The sequence below is a fragment of the Hetaerina americana genome, unplaced genomic scaffold (assembly GCF_022747635.1).
Source record: "Hetaerina americana unplaced genomic scaffold, ioHetAmer1.1.p SCAF_6, whole genome shotgun sequence".
NCBI lineage: Eukaryota > Metazoa > Arthropoda > Insecta > Odonata > Calopterygidae > Hetaerina > Hetaerina americana.
In genome coordinates, this window is record NW_027287205.1 from 50,124,095 (window position 1) to 50,150,889 (window position 26,795).

General features: G+C 39.6%; 1 protein-coding gene across 1 annotated transcript in view; it reads left to right on the forward strand.

Moving 5' to 3' along the window:
* Nucleotides 1-3,260: 3,260 nt before the first annotated feature.
* Nucleotides 3,261-26,795, forward strand: part of LOC139695388 (uncharacterized) — a 34,614-nt gene continuing 11,079 nt past the window's right edge. Inside the window, exons 1-2 of the mRNA XM_071594119.1 lie at nucleotides 3,261-3,370; nucleotides 8,885-9,127. The gene's annotated coding sequence lies outside the window, so the exon portion shown is untranslated. The remainder of the gene's footprint in view (nucleotides 3,371-8,884; nucleotides 9,128-26,795) is intronic.

Here is a 26,795-nt window from a genome sequence, read left to right on the forward strand (position 1 = left end):
ATCTTCTGAATCCACTTGCTGTGCATACAACATTCTCCCGGCAGCCGTCTCCCATCCCCTAACGTTCTTAGAACTTCATCGAATGTTTTCCTTTCTTTGATACCATTTGCAAAATTAAGAGTCAATTCATTGAATGAGATATCAGCTAAAATTTTAATAGGACAAAGAAGAAAAAAATAACAGCTTCTGGAGAAGTAGGGGCATGATTTTCCACAATGTTTATAAACCAGCTTGCTCGTTGTGGTGCATAATTGTAAGGATAACGCTATTTTTACTTTTTGATGGAATAAAATCTATATTGGGATCCTTGATGCACAATTATACACTTAGATCACAAAACATACTTACACACGTCATTCTTTCCACTTTCAAAGCCAACCAAATAATTATTGATAATAATTGAAGACTGGTAAGGTTCCCATGCGGAAGTCCCGAAAAATATTCTATTTTGGTAAATAGAAGTATGATCGGATTAATCTACATCTACATCAATACCCTGCAAGCCACCAGAAAGGTGTGTGGCAGGGGGTGCAGCACCAGGAGGAAAGGGTAAGGGATGAGGGGGTTAGGGTTTTTCAAATGGATGGGGAAAGGTAAGGGGAACCTGCAAAAAAAATATGTAAATATAATCGTAAAACCATGCGAATTCGCTACCTTGTAGGTGAATACTTATTATGTCGAGCCGGCTCCTGGGGGATTTCGCTTACAAGAATTCTGGTCTCTTGTTGTTCTTGGAAAAAATGACGGGCCCTTACATATATCATAATCGGGCCCTTACATATTTTAAAGATTTATATCCATTATTAAAATAGAAAGAAAGACTCGTACTTTTCCACAGATTTTATTATACGGTACAACGCGTTTCACCGACTTGCGGCATCCTCAGTTACGTACCTGAGCCTGTACCTGAGGATGCCGCAAGTCGGTGAAACGCGTTGTACCGTATAATAAAATCTGTGGAAAAGTACGAGTCTTTCTTTCTATTTTAATAATGGATATCAATTACTTCCACGAAGTGAAGCCTGAAACAATAGAATATATTTTAAAGATTTGTTCATTGGTCCATTTTTGCTTTCTTTGGAACATTTTGAGGATTTTTAAAGAGAGCTATTTGAAGATATTTGGGGGAAGGCAAAGCGAACGGGAAGAAACATAAAAGAAGACCCCGAATGAGATAACGAAACAGTTAAAGGAAGGTATCCAATAAAAAAATAACTAATGTAATATATAATAGGAGTGCTGAGGAATGGGTTGCGCTGCAAATGTTTTTACTATATATGGCTATTAATTATTATCATATTCGATATATTTTTTTTAATTTGAGGCAAAGCACTATGTTGATATTTCTTTGGTAAGCGAAATACCGAAATGGAGCTTACCCAGGACCACACCGATAGCGACGTGCGCCAATGACTTCCGCCCCGGGGTAACATGTGACTAACTCTTCGATTTATATATTGTACGGAGGAAATTATCAAAGAGGCATGGGAAGAACTCGAGGTAGGAATGAAAGTGGGCGGGGAATTCGTAAAATCAGTTAGGTTTGCTGATGACCAAGCTTTAGTTTGCCAGTCAGCCAAGGGGCTGCAGGCATTGCTGAGTGAATTGGAAATTCAGTGCGACAGGTATGGGATGAGAATCAATATTAATAAAACAAAGGTTATGCGATTTTCTAGAAAGAAAAAGGCCAAGCTTAACATTAAAATAGGTGGGCAAAAACTAGAGCAGGTAGAACAGTTTACGTATCTCGGTAGTGTTTTGGACCAACACGGTCAAAGTAGTAGGGACGTAAGGAGAAGAATTGCGCTAGGCAAAGAGGCTTTCACAAGGAGGAGGGAGTTGATGACGGGGACTTTGAGTAAGGATGTTAAGAAAAGACTCGTAAAAACTTAATATGGAGCGTAGCTATGCACGGTGCGGAAACGTGGTCATTGAAGCAGGAGGATAGACGTAGACTGGAGGCTTTTGAAATGTGGGTGTGGAGAAGAATGGAGAAGGTGAAATGGACAGAGAAGAAAACAAATGAGGAAGTACTTGGTATGGTGGGCGAAGAGAGGGGTTTGTTGGGAGCAATCCTATGGAGGCAGGAAAAGTGGATGAAGGGGGTGTTGACAGGCTGTGGGATGTTGAAGACTGTGATAGAGGGTAGAATGTTGGGCAAAAGAGGAAAGGGAAGGAACAGGATAGGGATGTTGGACGGGATGAAGGGAGGAAGAAAGTACTCAGAGATGAAGAGGGACCTGATATAGAGTAGGATGATGGATTTTGTGTTTTGTTAGGAGTAATAAAATATTTTTTGGTAGTTGTGTCCATCCAAAAACCTACCTTAACCGGTAGATTAACTTAAAATATATATATATATATATATATACATATAAATAAACATATATATGTTTATATACATATAAACATGAATATACGTGCGTGAATATATGTGTATATATATATATATATATTTCCTCTCCCCAAACATTCCTCTCACCCCTCCTCCACCTCCCGTTCTCCCCTTCTCCTGGCCCCCTTCCCTTTCTCTCGCACCCCTCACCTCTACTATTCCAGCAGTCATTACTTCTCTATCTTCTGATGAAGACGGAGCAGAATTCCGTCGAAATTATCAAGAAATAACGTGTGAGTGACCTTTTTTTATGTGTTTCTATTTTGTTTGTTGCTGCCGAATTTATTATTCGGCACTTCCGTGTCACGTCGACGAAATCATATATATATATATATGGTTTTGTGTGTGTGTGTGTATTTATACATACACACACATACATATATCTACGCAACAAGGTGGTGATTTTTTATTTTTACCTTCAGCGCTTGCATACATCGAGGACATTACCAATGCTTGACACGATTAGTATCCGAGATCGGAAGGTAGAATCGCAATAGCAAATCACTATAGAGTTAAGTCAGCGTCAAAAAATTCTTTTCCGACTCCACATCCCTGCTATTTTTAGGAGAATTTAGTCACCGCATCTTCCTTTTTTCTCTGTTACGAAGGAGAGCCGGATTACGAGGACCGAGATAAGAAGTTTTTTTCCTCCCTAAAAAACGGGCGCCCGTTGGAAACGAGGAAGGGTCAGGAGTGCATCATATCGTGAGGACGACTGCCCTTGCTCTCCCTCCTTCCCTTCCTCCCCTACTCCACTTCTCCCTCCCCTCTCGCCCCTCCGCAACAGGCTCTTCCGCTACTTCGCTCTCCCTTAAAAGAGTAGTCAGCACTCCGTGAGACTTCCCCTCAATCTTCCAGATCACCCCCGCTTCCCCAGCAGCTAACTCCGGATGACCGTCATCGGAGCTCAGTTGACCGAAAGGAAGGGAGTGAAATAGGCCTCAGCCGAGGAGTAAGGGAAGTGACGCGAGAACGGTAAGTAAGCCAATTATCCCTTCGAATTTAGTCAGTTCTTACCAGAGTGTGATACGCAGGAAGATCGCAAGCATGACAACTCCGTTAATTCTGATAATATAAGGTAGGCTATCGTCGTTTTTTTATTCCTACGTATCTGAAAATGGTACATTCAATTGTACTCTTGATGATTTGGTATTTCGGCGAAATTTAGGATACATGTTTTAAAAAGAAATACTAATAGATAAAATAAATGTGGACGTGGCGAAAGTTATGATTCTGACGTGCAAAAGACTGGAATCAAAGGAATCAGGTCGATCATAATAAATTGGCGCTGAGATCACGTTTAATTACGGTATTACCGTTTTACCTCGAACTAAATCCGTTCATTACGTATGATGAGGGCTCTTGTTTGCTTGAACGATAATACTCCGGTTGAATTTATCTTTTAAAAAGAGAGTATATGAAAAGGATACAACGATATTTGTGGCAACTTACAGGCACAATAGTGGGTCGCAATAGTCCAGGGGTAGAGCTTTGGACTAATAGTCGGAGGGCCCTGGTTCGATACCCAGGCAAGCCTCTCTGGGCACCTGCAGCTCCACCCTAACTAAGTGATTTTTTCGGCTACCAGATATTCCTGCGAAACCATAACCGGCACAGGGAAAGGAACTGGCCCCCCTACCCTGATGTGTGAATTTCACACGCCGTCGGGCTTAGCACTGGGTGAACTCTACCGTCACCTACCAAGCCGACCTTCGGGTTGATAACTGTGTTTATGGTTTTTTTTACAGGCGCAACATTTGTGCCATCTGTATTACTTACACCTGTAAGTAACACAGATGGAATAAAAGTTTAATACTCTCACTTTGAGCGTTCCCACCAATTTTAACTTTGGTTTAGAAAATAAGTTAAGCTTCATTGGTTATTTTATACTATTGCAGCTTAGGCTGAAACTATTAGACAAAACAAGAAACGATTCTCATCCTCACATGTTTATTTTGTCTACTACTTATTACACATCATTGAGTGGAAATGTCTATAATAAACAAATATTCAGTAAGAATTTGATATTAGGCCGAAAAAGTTTAAGAAAGGCAATAAAATGGCATTCAATTGAATTGCACCGCATTTATCGCCCTCTACAACAGGAATTTTATACTTTGTTTTTGCTTTTTTATTATCTTTTCAATGAAAATGTTAGTGGCACAAAAGGCGGAAAAATGATTCCGGCTTCTTCGTCAGTTGATTTCCCGTAAACTTTGGAATACACACTGTTTAAGACTGTGGAAAATTACTAACTCATATAACATGTAAATCAAACACGATCGAGATGGTGCGGTGGTTATCCTACTGGCTTCCCACCCAGAGGGCCCGATTTTGAATCCCAGCGGTATAGAATACTTTGCAGTAGTATCTCGATCCCTAATTGAGGTGCTTTGTGGAGGGCACTTTGAGTGGGTATGTCGTCCGTTGGATGGGACGTTAAGCTCGACCCTGGCGCCTTTCGTTAAGAGTAGGCTAATTCCGACGCCGGGTTTCTCTCCACCCTTCATCCTTTCCCATCCATCCCAGATGGCGCAAATGATCTTAGCTGTCGGTCGTCTATCCTAAATACCACTACTACTCAAACAATTCCACGAAGTGTAGCCTGAAAGGTTAAAGCATATTTGTGATTGCAATTGGAATATAACAGATATTTCAATAATGTATTGGTACCTTATTAGTGTGCCATTTGTTTGTCGTTTATTTAGCACCGATTAGATTTATTCTGCTTGTGTTATATTAATAAAAGTTTTTTTCATATGATATTAAATACGCGCGAACCAACATCTTAAATTTTTTTAAACTTGTCCGATTTTTATGCTTGATTACCATTTTTACTTTAACTCAAATTCTTACGCAGTTCAACGCCGATCATTTTTGTAGTCAACTGTTGTCTCCCGCCAGTACCGCAATTTCTATAAAGGATCTTTCACCGGTGGCATTACAAAGGTGGTATACTGATTTTACCAGTACGAATGGGATATATTTATCGCTGATAAACACGCAAATAGAGCAGGAGGTCTAACTCAAAGAAATTAGATGCATGGCATTGATTTTCACGAATTCTTCCGTATGCATGGTTGACCCGATTAAAAGATCCGTTAACAAACATGCACGGAAGGTAACGAGTGCGTAAAAAGAAGTATACTTAAAACGATTCAATTCCAAATTACCAGAGCGTCTCTCAATCTTGATAAAAATGGAACGCCTCTTATGCGCATGAATAAAACTAATACGGAATGTTTTCCTGGTATACACACTCTAGACACCAGCATCGGATACAATTTGTTCTCCACTACCGCGAAATCCAAAATCACTTCAAAATTCTCTTGCATCATATGCTAGTAATATTTAATATCTACTTCACGTATATCTTCCGATAACCACGATACGCTGCATATGAAAATTACTGCACAAATATATTTGTCATACTCGTTAAATGTCCCAAAAGGTGGAAAAATTCAACAACTGCAGTCAGAAATAGCAAGCACAGTAACTATGCGGAACTAACATATATTCATTTGAAGGATAGTTATTTTATTCAGGTCATAATTCAAAAACGTTTTCTTAAATGGATCACGTCCACATGCTTCGGATGACTCATCATTTACTAATGTTTTCCCTTTCTCATCATCCTCTAAAAAGCTGCGGGTTTTTTTTCGGAAGGGAAATTTGAATTGAGATGGGACAAAAATGGCTGGTTGAAAATCTTCTGGTCCCCATTCCGCCTTTGTTTCCGCTTTGCGTACGCTTGCGACATACTTGATTTTTGTAAAGAATCCATCCTGATATAGTCAACTTCGTCTCTATGTAATTCGTTTTAATACGTTTCACCATGAAATCTTGTCTCATAATTTAATTCAAAACAGATAGTATAATTTTCATTCATGATCAGTATAGGAATAATAATGCACAAAACTCTTCTAATTTCCAAAAAAATTAATAATACGACCCGGGTTTAGACTCCTTGAGTCATCTTTACCAGTGTAAGACGCATGATTAGCGAAGTTGACTCAAGGAGTCGAAAGATAGGTTGTAATAATAACATTTTGGTGGAAACTCCAATTGTGTTGTCCATGTATTTTCCTAAATTGAAATTTTTCACATATTAAATCCAGCGACCGCTTGACTAACGACCAGTGTAACTTGGGTGTGATCATTTGCACTTGACGAGTGTCCGAAAGAAAAAAAATCCAATAACAACTCTTATTCCACCACGCGTCCGGTGCGCTTTCCGCGAAAAATATTATCCTCAGAAATTCCAGATATTTCTGCCCACAGTACGGGGCTTGCCATTGGCCAGCCGACTCCCTGTTAGCGTATTTCAATAACTCGAGGCCTAGTCACTCAGGACTCAACTATTTCCGGGAAATTGTTATCGCTCGAGACACTCGAAAACCCTCAGGACCCAGTAAATGAAGTAGATCATTTTTTTTACTTAAGAGAAAGATAATTCTATCAGCTTCGTAGATATAATAGCGTACAGCAGACCTTGCCAGATCCTATCGCATCTAAGTAATCTCGCCTGAGTCGAACCGGGCTCGGGTGAACCTCTTCTGATTTCGACAAAATTATGAGGAAACGAATGTTGAAATTTATTTTATTATTGACTTCCCTAATACATATTATGATACACCTAATGGGGACGAAAATATCACAATTTGTGGCATGGAGGAGGAGAAAGTTTAAAGGTGTGGCCTACAGAAATACCAGACTAACATGAAATAACCAATAAAATTAGTTACTTTTGTGCCAACTTATGCCTAGATTTCATTCGACGTATTTTATCTGTTAAAATTAGGTCATTGGCTGAATATAACGCACACTATTTCGAACGTATCGCGAAAACTTCCTTTTGTTTGTCCAACATTATTTCCTTATTCAGTTTTCCGTGAAGTTATGCCTGCCTCCATGATATCCAAAATTCCTCATCTCTTCCTTCCTCTTACCCAACCTTATCTCATCTATCATGGACTCTAGCATTAAAAGATAAATGAATACTGATTATATTAATACATATTTGAGAAAATGTTGACAAGGGAGGAGTAAAATATTAGAGTTTAGACGTCATTGTGACAAAGTGCGACGTGCGAGCAGAGTTTAAAGAAAGCATAAAACCCAAGTTTCGTAACGAAGGTATGGACAACCTCTGACAAATATCATCTCCAAAAAAACTTTCCGTCTCGTGAAGGGTAGTTCCGAGCGAAGGGAATGCTTCATACTGTCAATAGAAGGCCATGGTTAGGCGTTGAAAAGTTGAAGATAAAGTGTGCGACTACAAATGTTAGGAAAGTACAGATCTCTCGAGTGTAACGCTGACGTGGAAGGGATAATCCTAGAGCCGTATCACGCTGGTGATGCAAGACCACAGTGGTAATCAAAGGGAATTTTGCACAGAACCGATCGGTTGTAGGAATCATTTTTCTCCCCGCAAAATTCAAGACTACAGGCGCAGGAAAAATAATTTATAACCAATCAAGAACGGCCTTAATGGCTGAGAACTTAACACATCCCACCACCCGCCATCGTAGAGCCTTCCAGGGTAGGATTTAAGGTTGTATTACTATTATTATATGAGTGGACACAGACTGTACACTCCTACCTTTCATCAACGTTTCCGGTCTCCTTTGGATTTACCCCAACATCCTCTCTCTACCCACACCATCCCTAGTTGACCTTTTGTTTTCGTCTCCGTCCATTTAACCAATTCTATACTTCCCCACATCCACATTCAAAAGTCTCCAATCCACGCCTATCATCTTGCATCAAAGAACACGTTTCCGAGCCGGGCAAAACCATGCAACATTGCGAAGTTTTCACTTATCTTTTCGTGAGCTTCCAAACTGTTGTACATTTTATCAATTTCCTTCTCCTGGTGAAGGCCTCTTTATCAAACGCAATTCTTTTTCGTGTGTCCCTATAACTGTGACCATATTGGTCCTAGACACTTTTTTCTTGTGGTGAGCTAAACTTCGACCATTCCCTTAAGCCATCTGAGCGCTCTCGAATCCATGCCAAAGTCTGCGATCAGCGATTACGAGTAATTATGTACCAAGGGGTTCGAGTTGCTGTGGTGCTTCATCTGCTTGATTCCCATCCAGATGCCCCGGGTTCGGAACCCGGCGGTAGGAGAATTTATTTAGAGGCATCCCTATTCTTACTTGAGTATTATGCCGAGGCGGCCTCAAGTGGAGTATGCTTTCTGTCGGATGACACGTTAAGCTCGGTGACCCATGGTGTTTTCGTAATAATGCCAACGCCGAGTTTCTCTCTACTCGTTCTTTCCCCATGTCCTGAACATCATATCCCTAAAAAAAAGTCACTCATCCATCCCTAATGGTGCAAAATACCTCGCCTCTCGATCACCTCCCCTTATAACTATTAATACTTCCATTATCTACGGAGGACTCGCATATTTTAATCAGTAGCTCCTCATGCTCGCATTTTATTTTGATCCCTATTTACTTCCCTTCTCGGCCCTGAGTGCAGCATGGACCTGGGGTGGGAGAGAGTCATTCAGCCATCCATCAGAGCCGTCCTCTTTGTACTTTGCTGTACCGGACTTGCCCTTTCACCCCACCCCGTCCTGTCGCAGTGTGAAGTGTCCCCGCACTGGTCGGCACGCTCAGTCGGGGGCGGACTGTTCCTGACGAATGATGACTACCGGGGAAAGGTAACACTCATCGCCATGTTGGACGCCACCTGACGATTGTGCTTGGGGCAGGCCACGCAGTGAGTATTGTGTCAAGAAAAGAACCATCAAAACTCATTTTTATTCTAGATTGTTCAACATATCAGTGTCATTTAGGTACCCTTTTGGGACGTTACCTTACCCACCCTTAGCCACCTCAGGCATGTGACGGTAATTTTTCAGTTAGGTCCCCTTCCTCGGTAAACTGGATGATTTCGTTGTTTGGGGAATGGAGTGAATGAAAAATTAACGACGCATGCCGTAACAAAGACCAATTCGTTATGGAGAGAATAGAGAATATTTGCTTAGTAAAAGTCTGAAATGTCTAACATCAACGCCCACAAGCATAAAATCATTATAATGACACCACCATATTATGCAAGTAAAATAACATTTTAGTGGATTTGTTTCAAGCATTTGAAGTTTCGGAATCAATTCAGCAATCAACAATTTTCCTTGATTTACCGACTTAAGTCTGACTCGAAGTAAGGCGACATGGACTCCTTTCAACTAAAATTTTACAATATCACCAAATTCGTAGAGCATTTTCTCGTGAATTTTTCATCACATAATTTTTTTCCCCGGCAGACTTCACTTCGCAATACAACCAGTCTTACAAAGTATGTCAATGCTCGAAGCGGCACGCCAACCTTTGATTAAACGATAATTCTCATCCAGATTACCGAATTGGATTTTAGAAATGGAAGTGAAAGTTAATCGATGCCAATGACAAAATTCATTTAATCTGTCTTAATATAATTTCTCGCTTAAGACCAAAGAAGTTTTAATACAATAGAATAACATCACACCCCAGGAGAGCTTCAGGATTTTGCAGGGTGTAAACCAATATAAAAAGTAAAGTATTTATTAAAAAATATTTCTCAGATATTGTGAACATTAGTATTTTAATCCCTTATTCTTCGTAAACCAATACATATAAAAGCATAATTATCATGCATATATTTTTAGGCTGAGCTTGAGAACGCATTAACTGCAACAAAAACTGAAGATTAATTTGTTTTTTATAAAATTTGTTTTATCATTTTGAAAGTTGGGAGTTGTGTGGTTATCGAGTGCGAATTTTGTACAAAAACTCTCAAATTCTACAGGTTTTTGGAAAAATAAATTCAATTGTCATCTTAATTATATCCCTATTAGGGATAGGGATATAATTAAGATGACAAACCTACTTGAAACGGTAGTCTAATGCTTCCGGTAAATTTTGGATAGACGCCAACTTAACACTCTTACACTTCTCATCCTCACCCAAGACACAACCTGGCACCCCGAACTGCAATAAACTCTGCAATTCCACATGTATTCTACTTCCCTTATTTCCGTCCAAAATGCCTATCCTTCTTCTCGCCTTACTTCACCTGCCTAACATTCTCTCCTTTATCACAGCCTTAAAAATTCAAAGACCAATGAAAAGGCTCTTCATCCAATTTTCGTGTTTTCTTTGAATTTATTCCGACAAACCCTTCGGCTACTCCACCATTCCTAGCACTTCCTCGTTTGTTTTTCCTTCTGTTAACTAAGCCTTCTTCATTCTTCTTCACACCCACATTTCAAAAGCCTCCAGTCTACACCTATCATCCTGCTTCAGTGACCACGTTTCCGCGCCGAATATAACTACGCTCTTTATCAAAGTTTTAACAAGTTTTTCTTAACATCCTTACTCAACGTCCCTGTCATCAACTCCCTCCTTGTGAAAGCCTCTTTGCCTAGCGCAATTCTTCTCCTTACGTCACTACTACTTTGACCGTGTTGGTCCAAAACACTACCGAGACACGTAAACAGTTCTACCTGCCTTAGTTTCTGCCCTCCTATTTTAATGTTTAGCTTAGCCTTTTTCTTGTCGGATAATCGCGTAACATATGTATGGTTTTAATTATGTTTATAATTCTAGGAATAATCACTTCTCTCCCGGGGAAGGAGAGGGCATTAAGGACATTCTCATTAAAGGCACCATTAAAAAGGCCGTGAATGCCAGGATGAAAGTAAATACTTGAATTTATTCATATTGAACTTACATTTCTGAGAAGAAACGACCGCTTTCTTAATCAAAAACGTATGTTTGCGTGCAAACTCGACCAATGCAAAGAATAATGTTTCTCTATATTTGCAAATGGGGCGATCATGTCAAATTTCCTCCGTCCATTGATCTACGATGACGGAAAAGTCACATTCAATCATCAGAATTTAAGCCGTTAATATGAGAGTTCCGGATTCACATTAACGCACGAGTGAAAATTGAAAAATCGAGGCTTTCTCTACCTGGATACCCTCACGAACAAACTGAAATCACGTGGTATTGAAGGCAAAATAGTAAATTGAAGCATTTTCCATTTAGTACATCAGTCTGCGGAATAAAGCAGTGAGAAGATGAGCCTTTCTTTGAGTTCCTTATTTACATAAATTACATGAATTCTAAAAATTATCAGCAATATTTAGTAATTCGTGGCTGGTATGGTCATCTACATAAAAGATTTAGAACGAAATGGAAAGATGTTCTTTCAAACCATTATAATAGTGTAACTGCCGAATGTTTTCAAGATGGAGTAGGAAGCATACCCAACCTTTTATCCCACATTATCCTGAGTGAGGTTGAATCATGTCAAGGTCACGTTTCGCCAGGCAAATTTCATTATACCCTAGTAACTACACGACGCCCCACCCAAAGGTAACTCGTGTATTTATCAGTCATCTATCGCAGTTTATGATGTGATGCGACTAAAAATAGCCCCCAGAGTGTGATAATAGGGTAGGTCTGGCTCTATTCCGGCCAATTCTGATACGTCAATGAGTGGAGTCTCTAATTAACTCTGACGAAATGCGAGGTAACTACATCAAGAAAAGTTATTTTATTGAAGGGAAATGGTGAGGCGAAGTTTATTGATGGGATATAAAAAGTTAAGAGATTATACACCATGATAGAAGGAAAATGTCGTCGATTTATCAGAGTGGTTTTAGTATAAACGGAGAGGAATCGTTCTTCGAGATGACCGAGGTAGGTGGCATATAATGAATTAAATCTACTTCCCGTGGCAAAGTGTTTTAGCTGGAGGTAGGATTGGCGAAGGGACTGGGGGTGAGGATGTAATGGGAAAGATAAACGAGAAATCTTTTGCTAGGGATTTTGTAGGATCGGTCGTTTTGACCGGAATTGGCGGAGGGAGAAGACTTCGACAATACGGAATGATGGTGTACAGAGAGGTGACGTCAACGGTTGTTATGGTGATAGGGATATCTTGGGGAAGGGTGGTTGAGTTCAGGAATTCCAGGAAATGGTAACAATCTTTGATAAAGGAAGGGAGGGACTATTGGTTAAAGGTAGTGATCAACAACGGTGGATAATATCTCAGTTGGTGAGTTACAGGAGGGGACATCAGGACGCCAGCAACATTTGTTTTATAAATTTTATGAAGGATGTAAAAGTAAGGGATGGAAGTTTCCATTGGTAATGAGCTTTCTCACAGGCTGTAGTCCATAAGACGGGAAGTGATTTCTTTTTGATAGATTTGGGTCGGGCCATTGGGAATGGATGGTTACTAGGAGGTATCGGAGAACTGTTGTTAGTGAGAAATACCGTTGTGAAGCCTTAGGGAGGTGCAAAGTTAATTATATCAGGATTATGGATTACCTTTTTGAGGGCAGTCGTTTCACCGGTCATACAGGGTACGGCAACATACATACCTGTAACTTACAACACACCCTGTTAGCACCAAGAAAGAAAATATGGAATAACTATATTTTTCAGGTATCCTACCGGTTAAGGTAGGTTTTGGATGGACACAACCAACAAATAAATATTTCCTAACCAAACACAATACAGCATCCTACTCTACAACAAGTCCCTCTATATCTCTGTGTACTTCCTTCCTCCCTTCAAACATCATCCCTATCCTATTCCTGTACTTCCCTCGTTTGCCTAATATTCTCCCTTCTATCACAGTTTCCAACATCCCACTGCCTATCAAAACATCCTTCATCGATTTATCCTCCCTCTTGAGAACACCTCCCAACAATTCCCACTCCTCGCCCACCCTACCTAGTACTCCCTCCTCTGCTTCTATCATCCTGCTTCAGTGACCACATTTCCATGGCGTACATTGCTACGCTCCATATCATAGTCTTCAACATCCCACTACCGATTAAAATACTTTTCATCTATTTTTCCTGCCTCGTTATGATATCTATCAACAATTTTCTCTCCTCCCAAATCCACTTCCTCGCTTGTTTTCCTATCCGTCCATTTCACCTTCTCCATCCTTCTCCTTTCAAAAGGCTCCAATCTACTTACGTCAATCTCCCTGCTGACCATGTTTCCGTGCCGCACGCTCCATATCAAAGTTTTGACAGGACTTTACTTAACATCCTTACCCAACGTCTCTGACATCAACTCCATCCTCCTTGTGAAAGCCTATTTGAACCGTGCATTTCATCTCCTTACGTCCCTAATACTTTGACCGTGTTGGTCCAAAACACTTCCGAGATACGTAAACTGTTCTACCTGCTCTAGTTTTTGCCCTCCTACTTTAATGTTTATCTTAGCCTTTTTCTTTCTAGAAAATCGCATAACCTTTGTTTCATTAATACTGATTCTCATCTATCTATTTCGCTGAATTTCCAATTCACTCAGCAATGATTGCAACGCCTTGGCTGACTGACAAACTAGAGCTTAGTCATCAACAAACCTAACTAATTTTACGAATTCTCGGCTGTCTTTCATTCCTAACCCCAGTTCTTCCCATGCCTCTTTGATCATTTCCTCCTCATACACGTTGAACACCGATGATCTCGGACAAATTTGCCTTACAGCTCTCCTTAATAAGGCCCAACCGGACTCTCCGCCTCCTACTCACACCTGAGCAGTGTGAGGCATGTACAGGTTACAGATTAGCCTCCTATTCCTCCAATATATCCCCATTTCTGCAATTTACTTATTTGTTATTCCTAATTCCCTCTATCAAACGCCTTCTCGAAATATACGAAACAAAAATACTTTCTACTTGTATTGTATATTCTTCTCGATTAGAGATCTCATTACTGCAATGGCTTCACGGGTGCCTCTTCCCTAAACCCAAAACGTCATCTCCTAACTAATAATTTGCCCTGCTCTCCATCTTTTTGCTGATGATCTTGAGAACAACTTCAGATGTATGGGAAATCAAACATTGTTCTGCAGTCCTCACATGATGTTGCCTTTATATTTTTTGGAATAGGAACTAACACTGACCTCACAAAATCTTACGGCCAGATTCCTGCCTCAAAGATGTTACGAATCAGTGCATATGGACTCTTCCTCCCACATTTTCCTAAGCCATTTAGTATTTCTGCAGGAATGTTGCCTAACGCCACGGCCTCATTTGATTTCATCTCCCTCAAAGCCCTCGAGTAGGTCTGGATCCAAGCTATCTTCATCTACGTCATATTCTCTTTCTATTGTTGGCATAAGGTCTTAACTATTGAGCTCTTCTATATATTCCTTCCATCTCTCTTGGATATTTTCTACGTCAACTACGAGGGTGATCCCGGCAGAACCCGACCTAACAGAGAAAACACAAAAATTATCTTACCCGACTCATCTCTCTAACTGCTAGCATAGATCTTCCCTTCTTACTTCCCGGTAGTGTTTTCACCTTGTATAGCGAACCAATTTCACTCTTCCTCTGCAAACTTTCCATATCTTCACACTGCGTCTTTCACCATGTTTCTTTTGCTTTATTTGTTGCCCGACTCAATTTATTGTTTAACTCTCTGTACTTCATTTTGCCAAATTCTATATTTACATTCTTCCATTTTCGCCGCTCGTCCATCTTTGTAATCATCTCATCCGTGATCCATCGTTTCCTAGTCCTTTTCGCGTTAACGGTTCCCATTATTTCTTTTACGGCTTTCGATATCCCTTTCTTGATACGTTCCCATTTTTCTTCGATAATACTCAGCTCTTTACCGTCATCCATGATAATACTACCTTGATCAAAAATTTCCCGGAATTTATTCAGAAAATTAAAAATACAAGTTTATTCATCTAAATCTATATTGTCCCCTTCAAAGTAATCCCCATCGACTGCAACACACTTATGCCAGCGCTTGATCCAATCCTCGAAACATTTTTTATATTCGGTTTTCGGTATGTCCATCAGTGCTTCCTGCGATTTTTCCATTACTTCCTCTCGGCTGCTAAAACGCGTTCCCCGTAATGGTTTTTTAACTCGATTGAACAGAAAGAAGTCACAGGGAGCCAAATCAGGTGAATTCGGTGGCTGTTGGATGGTATTTGTTGCATTTTTCGTCAAAAAATTACGAATAATGATAGCACTGTGCGACGGTGCGTTATCATGGTGCAAAATCCACGAGTTTTCTGCCCACATTTCTGGTCTCTTTCGGCGAATTGCTTCACGCAAACGTCTCATAACGCCCAAATAATACTCTTTGTTTACTGTCTGGCCTTCTGGCAAAAATTCATGATGCACTACACCGTTGTAATCCATGAAAACCGTCAGCATTGCCTTCTTTTTTGACTGAAAACGACGTGGTTTTTTTGGTCTCGGCTCATTTGGTGAACGCCATTCACTTGCCTAATGTCTGGATTGCGTGTCGTACTCATAAACCCACGTCTCGTCTCCAGTAATGATCCTTTTGATGAATGTGGGATCGGATTCAGCCTCGCAAATCATGTCTTTTGCGACGTCAACACGGTCTCTTTTTTGCATGAAATTGAGGTCTTTTGGAACCAACTTTGCTGCTACACGACGGAAACCCAAATCATTAACCACAATGTCTTGGGCGGATCCATAGGCAATGTTCAAGTCCTCCGCTATTTCTCTGATGGTTAATTTGCGGTTATTGACCAACATTTCTTTTACTTTATCAATTTTTTCACCGACTTTCGATGTCGATGGTCTGCCACTGCGTTCATCATCTTCGATTGACTCACGACCACTTCTGAACCGCTCGTGCCACTGGTAAACGACCGTTTTTTTTAGAGAATCGTTGCCGAAACACTTTTCCAACATTTCCAACGTCCGTGCGCCACTAAATCCGTTTTTTACGCAAAATTTAATACAAGTTCGTTGTTGCAAATTTAAATCCATTTCTGCAATTGTAAAAAATCGCCAACACACACAGAGATAGATGTACTCTTGGCTACGTAACTTTTGCAAATGTCAAGTTATGACACTAAGATTTAAAGGGAATATCAACAACAGATGTACCAATTTAACAAAAAAAAACAGAACTCAAATCGGAACGATGGGAGCGCCACACGGTGGTTATTCCGGGAACTTTTTGATCAAGGTAGTATTTCCTTGTAATTCCATTTAATGCTTCTACATTCCATTTACTAACCCGCCACCCCCGCCTTATCTTTTTAAAACGGACGCCACACATTTTATAACAACGAAATTGTGGTCTGAGTCCGCATCCGCTCCCGGGAAGCTGTGTGAATTTATCACACTGTTCCTAAACCTGCTTCCTCCCCGCGGTCATTCCTCGTGCCTAAACCGTAGTCCCTCACCTCATCACCATCTCTTCCTTCGCCTACCGTTGCATTCCAATCCCCCATCACTATCAAATATTTCCCTGCAGGAACACAGGCGATTATATCCTCTAACTGATCGTATACCCTATCGACTTCTTCCCCCTTATGATTGCTTGTTGGTATGTATGCCTGAACAATGACTAAGTTCGTCGGTTCTGCTTTTATTTCCACTAGTAATATTCTATCCGTTGCTTGTTTTATGTTTACCACACTTCTTCCTACCTTTTTATTCAATATTATGGCAACCGCTGTCGGGCACGACACACGGCCGAGTCCCATAGTTGTCAGGATTGATATTCTCTATGCACTACATCATATAGGTCTAGGGAATAATAATTGAGGTGTCTATCCGTTCCGTAGTATAAAATTTTCATATCTTTCTAAGTTTCATCACTCCCTACTGCAGTAGTATGTCTTTTCTAAACTTTTTAACCATATCTGTCATCCGATCAACCATTCTGTGACGTCACAAAACTTAATCGCACTACGATCTACAAGATCAACGCTTACCATGCAACCGCAGGGCCGCCTAATTGCAGCCTACGCAAATTTCATTTCATCGAAAATATTTAAAAAATATTGTCAGCTTAAGCCTTTCATCCACCTTCCAGTCAGTACAAGTGCACCTCGAAAAGAAATTTTCAAAATCTTAAAAATAATTCGATGCAAGCATGTTTAAATTAATCGATATTGTTTTAAATAAAACTCTGTTCGATGTCTAAAACTTAATATTATCATTCACCTTTACAAGAATGGGAGTAAACGCCCAACTGGGGCATTTTGTAAGACATAAATATTGTCGGTAACTAAGATTCCAATGCAAAATAAATGTTCTCATCGATGCTTCTTCTCCCATTCTAAATACATTGATTCCTCTTTCGTCCAGTTTCCTGCCTTCCTTTGACTTTTCCAGAACGAAGACTATACACTTTAAAAATAGCCTGTCTGATCCTGCTATCTCACCTTTGCACCATAGTCTTAAACCTTCCGCTGCAACTCAATATGTCCTACACCCACTTTTCTTGCCTTCTAATTTTCTCAGCAGCCTTCTCCCTTCACTCACCTTGCGTAAGCACTGTTTCTCTTCTCTTCGCCCATCAGCATGTTACTTCTCCATCCTCACCCAACTGGGATGGAATGGACTTATTCTTTTTTTCAGTTCAGTCCTTATCCTCCTCCATAGGCATTCATTTAACAAGAAAGAAAAGGAAAGATTTAAATTAAGATCTGTCCGTAGCATCGCTTTGTTTTATGCGAATGGCCCCACTGAACAAATTACTACGTAATCTTGAGGAGTGTTAAACTTCTCCAGAGACATATTCAGTGAAAGCACACAGAGGGTTTTTTCAAGACGCATTCTGTTCTCGACATTACATAAAAGTCTTATCTCCTCAGCATGTTAACCTGGAGAATTGGAGAATTTACCTTTTTAATGAACTTTTTCGGAATCGAAAACATTAATCTATATTACGTCAATGCCCATTTATTTACTTAAATCCATACGTATTTATTATAGATAAATCTTAAGACTCATTTTTTCATTATAATTCGCAATATTTTTGTTACTTAAGTAAGACCTGATTTCTATTTTATTTCACTTTGAATAAGTAACCTCAGCAAATAGGTAAGCTTGAAGAGACTTAAAAAAATTATGGAGAAAATTCTCTTGATGTTAAAAGCAAGTTCGCAGCGTCAAAACATGTAGCAAATCTCCACATGCGATCGAAATTCTATATTTTATTCTCAGGCAGTCAACGGATTAACTCGTTAAGCCAAGCTAATTGAGATTCCTTAAAACTGTAATTTAAAGTATTAAAAATCTATTTATATTTCAGTTTGTAATTCATACGGTTCCATAGGCTATTATTTTACGATATCAAAATTTGTCTTTAATATTTGGCCGGCCATTTATGAGAATTCATTCAAATAGCTTGGTATTCCTCTGTGATGACATTATATGTGTGTAAATGAAATAATGGCAGATGTCAATCCTTCTTACGACTTTGTTACACCACTGCAAACCTGACTACGAGCCCCTTCTTGTATTTCTGCTGTTGGATTCAACGAATAGTGTATCTATAAGCATATTACTGAAACACTGACACTAACTGTGAAAATATTCCTTTTAGCGATGATCTATGGGTCATTTTAATTTGAGCAATAAATATTGTTTCCTTTTCTCTTTCTATATCTGCCATTTTACTTCCTCTTGCAGCTAATTCCTTAAATTTTATCTTCCAGTTTAATCCAAACAAGTTAATTGGGAATGTCTCAAGCAATGCATTCTGTCAATAAATCAGTAAATGCCAATTCCAATAGTGACTATTTAGTGTATGTGGTCTAATTTACTTAATTGACTGTGATCTATGTACTTTTTCTGACAATGGTTGGTCACGATATGCCGCTCTAAATATTTTGTACAGAGTAAACCTTCTGGCTAAATAAATCTGACTGGTAAATAACTTTCTGCCTCTACACTTCACATGCTCCATCACTCTTTCCCTTTACGTAAATATTCTCTCATCGTCCATTATTTCACGGTTTAATAATGAACTGTTTAAACCACGATCGGCTAATAGATATGAATCTGTGAAAATATAGATTCTCTGGATTATTAACTTTTCAACATGATTTTTATCTATGTTTTATGACAAAGCCTAGCCTGGCATCTTCGCCCTACCCTCTTCTCTCCACTCATTGTCATAATTATTCATTTTCCATTTGACTTATCGCTTTATTTTCATCAGTCCTCACATTCACCAAAAGCTATGGCAGTAAGAAAAAGGGACAGTTTGAGGACCAGACCACTAAAAAATAAACCTACGGGTTCCTACTGCCCGAGGGCAAAGGACACTTGAGGAAAACATCTCGTATTTCCGAACGACACGCGCTTGACACACTGCGCCCTTATGCATCACGCCAAAGAAGTTTTATTTGCCTGTTTGTCCATCTTTCTAATATCCCTGCCCCCCTCCTCCCGAGCACTCGCAACCTCCCCGCGCCCCCGGAGCGCGAGTGTGTTACAATTTTATCACTTTCGCGAACCGAGGGGTCAGGAGGTGTCACTGAGGCTACGCGTGCGAACTGCGCGGGCGCGGAAGAGTGCTATTCTGGTTTCCCTGTTGACATGGGGAGGCACACGAACCCACCCACGTAGGCTTCTCATGGAAGAAGCTCCGCGCGAAATCAATCGAGACGGGCCTTTACGATACGTATCTTTCCTTAGCGCCGCTGCGGGGTAGGAAAATGTATCGCCGTGACCCTCACGTTATCAATGCCAATTCCAGTTCAGTACAACGACAACAGCAACTTTCCACTTAATATCTCTGTTGGCCCGGCTTTTGGAAGATCTGATGAAATGTTAAGAAAATGACCACGGGACTCCAAGAAACTACGGGAGATGCCGCAACCCCATCCCCATCATGTGTATCTAATTTAAGAAATTTAACCGTAAAAGTCAATCCAGTCAAGTTAAATGTAATATATATTTTTAAATGAGTTAAGTGAAATATAACGCAGGATAGCATTATTTTTTCCAAAATATCATGTCTAAACCATCATCCAATTCTTAAAAAAATTAATCATTTTAAAATCTGATTTACGTTTTTTTCATTCGTCAAGGAGCATTTAATTTTTAAAAGCTTATGAAAGTTACAACTCTATGAATAACGCCGGAATGTCTTGTTGCGGTTTATATCACTTGTCCCAAAAGTAGTAAGATTTATTTTTTCCCGGATAGACGGACGGTGGGCGGTGTTTTCCCTCGCGAGGTTCGAGGGAGGGGAGTCTTAGGAAAGGTTGGAGGCTAGTGGCAGTTGGCTCCCAGCCTTTATGAAGTGCGGAACGTTCGTTTGCGAAATCTCCAAAACGTGACCTCGTCACTCTCCGTCATGAACCGGTTATTGAACCAGCGCCACGGCATCAAATTTTACGTGAAACTGGACAAAAATGGGAGACACTAATGGCATACCAAAGGCAGCTTATGATGATAACGCGATTGGTAGACCGGGTGTTTTTGAGTGGCATACACAAGTTGTTTCGGAAGGGTAGGGAAACTTTTGAAGACGCCGAACGTTCAGGACTCCCGTCGACCTCAAAAAGCGACGACAATCTTTAAAGAGTGAAGGCTAAGTTAGACTGGAATTGCAGATAAAGTGTTCGCATTTTTTCTGATTAACTTGGCATCTTTAAAAGTGATGTGCATCGACGTGTGACCGAAAAGTGTGGGTGTAGACAACCTTTCGTCTCGCTTATACCAGCAACATATCCTGCATGGAAGACCCTACCAGGAGCAATTATCATTCCCCTGCCAGAGGAGATCTAAGGAACGTCGGAACGCAAACCTTTTTAACACGTCCATACCGTAGTCTATAGGAGGGTAGAAGTTAATAATGCAGGGTAGGAGGATTAGTATTTAGTATTGCAATTAACCCGATGGAAAATTATTAAGACGTCGATGGGAATGTAATGAGGTACGGCACTAAAACCTTCTCCTCAAGGAAAGAGGTCCAGAACATGTTTGTTTTTGAGATATGGATTATGGATAAAGAAAGAAGGAAAAGAATGGAAGAACGAATAAGTATTGATTCATGTATAGTAGGGTTAAGGGGGAACTTTGAAGCAGCTTATGGAAATAGATGTGGGAGCTATTGAGGGGCAGTGGAATGTTAAATACTGTGACAGAAGAAAAAATGATTTTATATTAGGGAGAAGGAGGAAAAGAAATTGTACATTGAAGGCCGGCGAGAAGGGGGTTCGAAAGTAAGAAGAGATGGAGTAGGAAATATGGTCGGTTCTAATGCAATGCACATACGTTTAAGAAGTTGGCAACGATGTGTCACACCTTTCAGGAATATACATATGCTTCCGTCTGCACGATATATAACGACACTAGCCAAAAAATGGTTTGGTGTGCGAGGATAGAGTTTGTCTGTGCTAAAGCCTACACCTTGTGAAATAACTACCGCAGGGTAAGGATGCCAGTTTCTTTCCCTTGGCCATCCGTGGTTTCCAAGGAGGGACTGGCACCCGAAAGAAATCACACAGCTTGAGTAAAACTAGGAGTTCCCAGAAGCGTCACCCAGGATCGAACCCGAGCCCCCCCGCCCAGTAGTCGCGCCCAGTAATGCATACATGTAGCTATGCTGAAAAAACTACCGTGATCCATTCGAAGTTTTGTCCGGGATGTGCGGGCTGAGCTCTCTCCGTACTAAGACATATACGGCGTAAGATATACGAGCATATCAGTGTGCGGAGGGGGGGAGAAAGGGACAGCTCCTTAAACCCTGTTCCGCCTGTGGTTCCCTAGAAAGATGCGAAAAATTCCAAGCGTGCGTCTTTCCGAAGAAAGCCTACAAAATACGTCGGAAGATTCCCACTCAAACGTTATCAAATTGATTTCCATTGCAAAAACAAATCGTAACGCTTAATCTGTTATCCTAAGGTCACCCCTCCGGCAAGACAGATAATACCATCAACGGAAACTAACACGCGACCTTAGATTTAGTAGCAGCTTCCTAATGCTAGAAACTACTGGCGTGATAGCTAACAGTCATACAATTCGTCTTTTTTCACGAAAACAGCATAATTATCACAGCCACAGCAACAACGTCAATTGTTAAATTCATAGTGGTGGTGGTCCCAACGTGATTGGTACATTGAATGCTGGGATGTCTTTTTCTCAAGAAGCAACATAGTTGAGTAGGAACAAATGGCGACCATAACACCGCACACGGCCTTGAGTAACAGTAAACATTACGAGTATGTTATTCAAAAGATATTCAGCTGAAGTTCAGAGTTACACTTGATACAAATTAGAATTAAACAGTTTTTACTTCAAAGATTTTTTTCATTGGGATTATTGGTTTGGATATTAGACATTAAGTGTCTCTCTTTACTTCTGCATGATATACGCACTATGGAATTCCCATCAAGTTATGTCAAAATAAGTTAACTGTGTGAATTTGAGTGTGTCCCAGAAAGTTTGCGCGCAGTTCCTACAATGTTTCGTTTCTTTCTATACAAAACATTCCAATAATATTCAACTGTTACAATGCTAGAAGTCTTTGAAACAATAAGTCCAACTTTTTTTCTGATAACTTATTTATCATCCTTACCGCACTTCATATCAGAAAATCATTAACTCAAAGCCAAATTAGAAAATTTCTCAATCGTAGTTTCCGATTCGAAATATTCTGAAAAATTTGCAGCATTAAATCCAGCCGGTATGTTCACCAAAAAAAGGGGAAATGTACAAGTTAACCTGAAAAGCGTGTATTTAGTGCCACACGTGGCTGAGCGGCGAGATAAGGATAGATATGAGAAACAAAGTGAATTTGTTTCCTGAGGGGCTACAGTGAGAGCTTACCAAGCTTATTCACAGTTTTTCACCTATTATTATATTTCCTCTCATTTATATTTAATGGTATGGTAGAAATAATTGTTTAATTAAAAAATATCACGCAAAATTAATTAAACGCAATGTTGTGGATCGGGTTAGTGCGCTGAACAGTGTACTAGCTTCCCAACCCAAGGTACTGGGTTCAAATTTCTAGGTTGGCAGAACTTTTAAGGTGATATCCCGATTGTTACTTGGGGCGCCATTGGACGAGAACTTCAATGGAGAACACAGTCCGTCGGATGGAACGTTGAATTGTGTGACTTCTTGGGGCATTTTGTAAAGGAGCAGTCTAGTGCCGACGCTGGGTTTCTCTCCAATCCTGCCCAATTCCCTGTAAATCTACCTCTACCAAATTACAATTCTACGACTAATGGCACAGATGACCTTAGACGTCGGTCGCCTCCCTTAATTACTTCGAATCCAATGGACTAAACCAACACGAGGGCCCCAATTTAAAGGTGATAATTTAAAATGTAGGGCCTAATTTCACATGTTGACACTTTTGAACTTTTGATTGGTTGGTTGGATGGCTCGATCACTTGACTGTCTGATACAACAAAAGTGTCTACCTGCTGTGTGATAATTCATACAAGTGTGGTGGAATCTGTTTCCACAATTTATTTTGACCCTACTTCATGAATGACATTTTAATCAAACCTCTACCGGATACCGCTTATAATTTGTAGGTTTACCTCCCATGCGTGGGTGAAAGTAAGATAAACTTTCTCAAAAACAATAAGTAACTAAGAATAAATACATAGTCAGATTTATGTACCGCTTGTCTGTTGTGAACCACGTAGCAGCCTAAGTAACACCTAATTCTTGATTTACTTTTCCCTGGGCACTCGTACAATTGTTAGTTCGGTAACGTCTGATTTAACTTTGGTCACCCCTAGCATGATTAGTAACCTTAACCCTCCTGTTGGTAACTGAATACCATATCCATAATTTCTTGGGATGTTTTCAATGGCCAACAATAGAAAACATTTCACCATAAATTCCCAGAAATAATATCATTTTGTCAAAATCAGACCTTTTAAATAATAAAACATCAAATCTACTAGATCATATTAATTTAAGCGTGCAACTCAACGTTAACACTCGTATTTGCAATCGATTATGACAGATTTTAATATTTGATACTCCCAAAGTATAACATTAAAAGTTACCGAAATATAATTAAACTGTAAGTTAAGATACCTATGTCTACGAACTAATATAACATTTTATTTTCCAGTGTAAATTCTGATGCATGATTCTATATATTATGAGTATAAAATTAATTTCATAGCTAAAGAAGGATATCATAATAACTATTCACCAAACAATGAAAGTTTGCAGACTTCATTCGCAAATTTTACTGTTTTTCAATTTTTGAAGATAGGTTTTGGTTAGACACAAAGAATAACGCCACAAAACTTCTAATCCCAGCCTATCAAGAAGAAACCTGACATCCTACTCTAGAATAACACCAACTCCACATTTTCTAGTTCTCTTTCTCTGGCCAGCATGTATTTTCCACGCCCAAATGTAAAGTTTACAAATAATATTAATATGCTACGGTCTCTTTAGATTTCACGAGAATTATCTGGAAGAGGACTTTGAACACTATTTGGGACTGGCCTTTTAACTCCCCGTGATATAAGGCTCTGGTCATAAGAATGTATCCGTATTTAATATGGATTACTATGATTAATATCATCAGACCTTATTATGTGACGAACCCATAATAGATTACCACTATCGCCAGCTTTGAGTACAATGAGACACCTCCACCACTATTGGACTTGCATGATAATTTATATTCTCACTTTAAATACCGATATTCTTAAAATTAATATATGCCAAACAGTTTCATCAAAATTGCTGACAGCATATGAAGCATCCACGCCTATCGCGCACAAAATAATGACTTACGCCATTTCTCCATGAGGAATTATTCCCTAGGAAAATTAAAATGGTACTTCTAAAACAAATTCTAGAGGCAAAATGCAACCATACATTTTGTATGTTAGTCTCAAAAGTGTGAGTTTTCATTAATGTCAAGAGCAAATAAGATTAAAAAGTGATTGCTCAGGGCTTCCAGATGGAATTACACGGTTACCCCATCAAAGAATATCACTGTCCATAAAAAAAATATTTAGTCAGCGTTTCACGTTATTTTTGCGTCACATACGAACTCATTTCCATTAATACGTTTTCTTTTCCAATGGATGGATTATTAACGTGATGATTATGTTGCAATATAGCGCAAGCGTGTGGTAACTTGTTGATCATTTGAGTTTGAAAAAAAGAGAAATATTCCTAAACTGGCGACATTTGGCAATTAGAATTAAACTTAAAAAACTGCGTAGTGAAAAATTTTGGGAAAAAGAGCAATTCCCTCCCGAACGTCCACTGCATCGGGAACACCGAAATAGAATATGTAGACTCAATTAAATACTTGGGCGTTGCCCTCACTCACGATCTCTAGGTGAAACACATACGGGGAATATGAGCAAAAACTAACAAAAAAATAGGATTTATTAGAAGAGTACTGGGTAATTGTGATGAAAAGTCAAAAATAAATGTTATCTGTCGCTGGTTAGGCCTCAGAATATGCTGCAAGTATATGGAATCCCCACGAAAGTGAATTAATTGCCGAATTTGATCGCGTGCAGCGTAGAGGAGCTAGATTAGTAAAATGTTTTTATGGTAAACGTAGTGGCGTATCCAAAATATTAGAGCAGCTAGGCTGGGAATCACTCACGAAGCGAAGGTTAAATTACAGATTAAATCTGTTGCATAAACTGGAAGGATGTCTCTTTAGCAGTGATGGTGAAAATATATTATTACCCTTATCGTACTACAGTAGGAGAGATCATGTCAATAAAATGGGAGAGATTAAGTGTAGAACAGATAGATTTAAAATGCTATTTTTCTAAGAACCATAAGGGATCAAAGTAACACTGTCCGACTGCGATAGGGTCATATCCGGGCCAAATTAGTGTGGTTTGTATTCACCCCCTGCCACACACCCTGGCAGTGGCTTGCAGGGTTCTAAAATAAATAAATAAAACAGAAGTCTTCCATTAAGAACATTTCAATATTATAAGCATGTGCGTCTTTAAATATATATCCGTGTTGGTATAGACGTAAGGGAAAGGGATAGGGACTCATGTAAAGGACAGAGGAGAGGTAGGGAAGGCAGCGGAATCGAGCGGATCACTAGCGCAGAAATATTTCCATATATCTATATCCATGTGAATGAGTATTGTTCGCCGTTTGGCGGGTTTCCGTGTTTGAATGTATGTGTGTATATATATATATATATATATATATATATATATATATATATATATATATATACATACATATATTAGAACATAGAATAATGTTGAAAAGCAGTAGAGTCGGGGTAAATACGCTTACGAGTACCCTGGGTGTCGATTTCGTTACTCAGGGAGTCGCTACACCAATTGACTCGTTTTAACCAATATTTTCAAGAAGACCCTTACCTCACCTAACCACCAAATTTTAGGCACACATTAGATTGAATACATAGATAGACATTCATAACCATTATTTGATTAGATGTATTCCAGTTCCTGTAGTTAACAAGGCATTAAATATACGACATTGAAGGAGAGATTGACGAAGTGTTCACTCTCAGTTTGCCTTGTCAGGCGAAGGTAAGGAATGTAGCGATGTTCAGTCCGTGGCCATCCAAAAGTCTCAACACAATCGGTAGATTACCAATAATTATAATGTTACGCAGGATGAC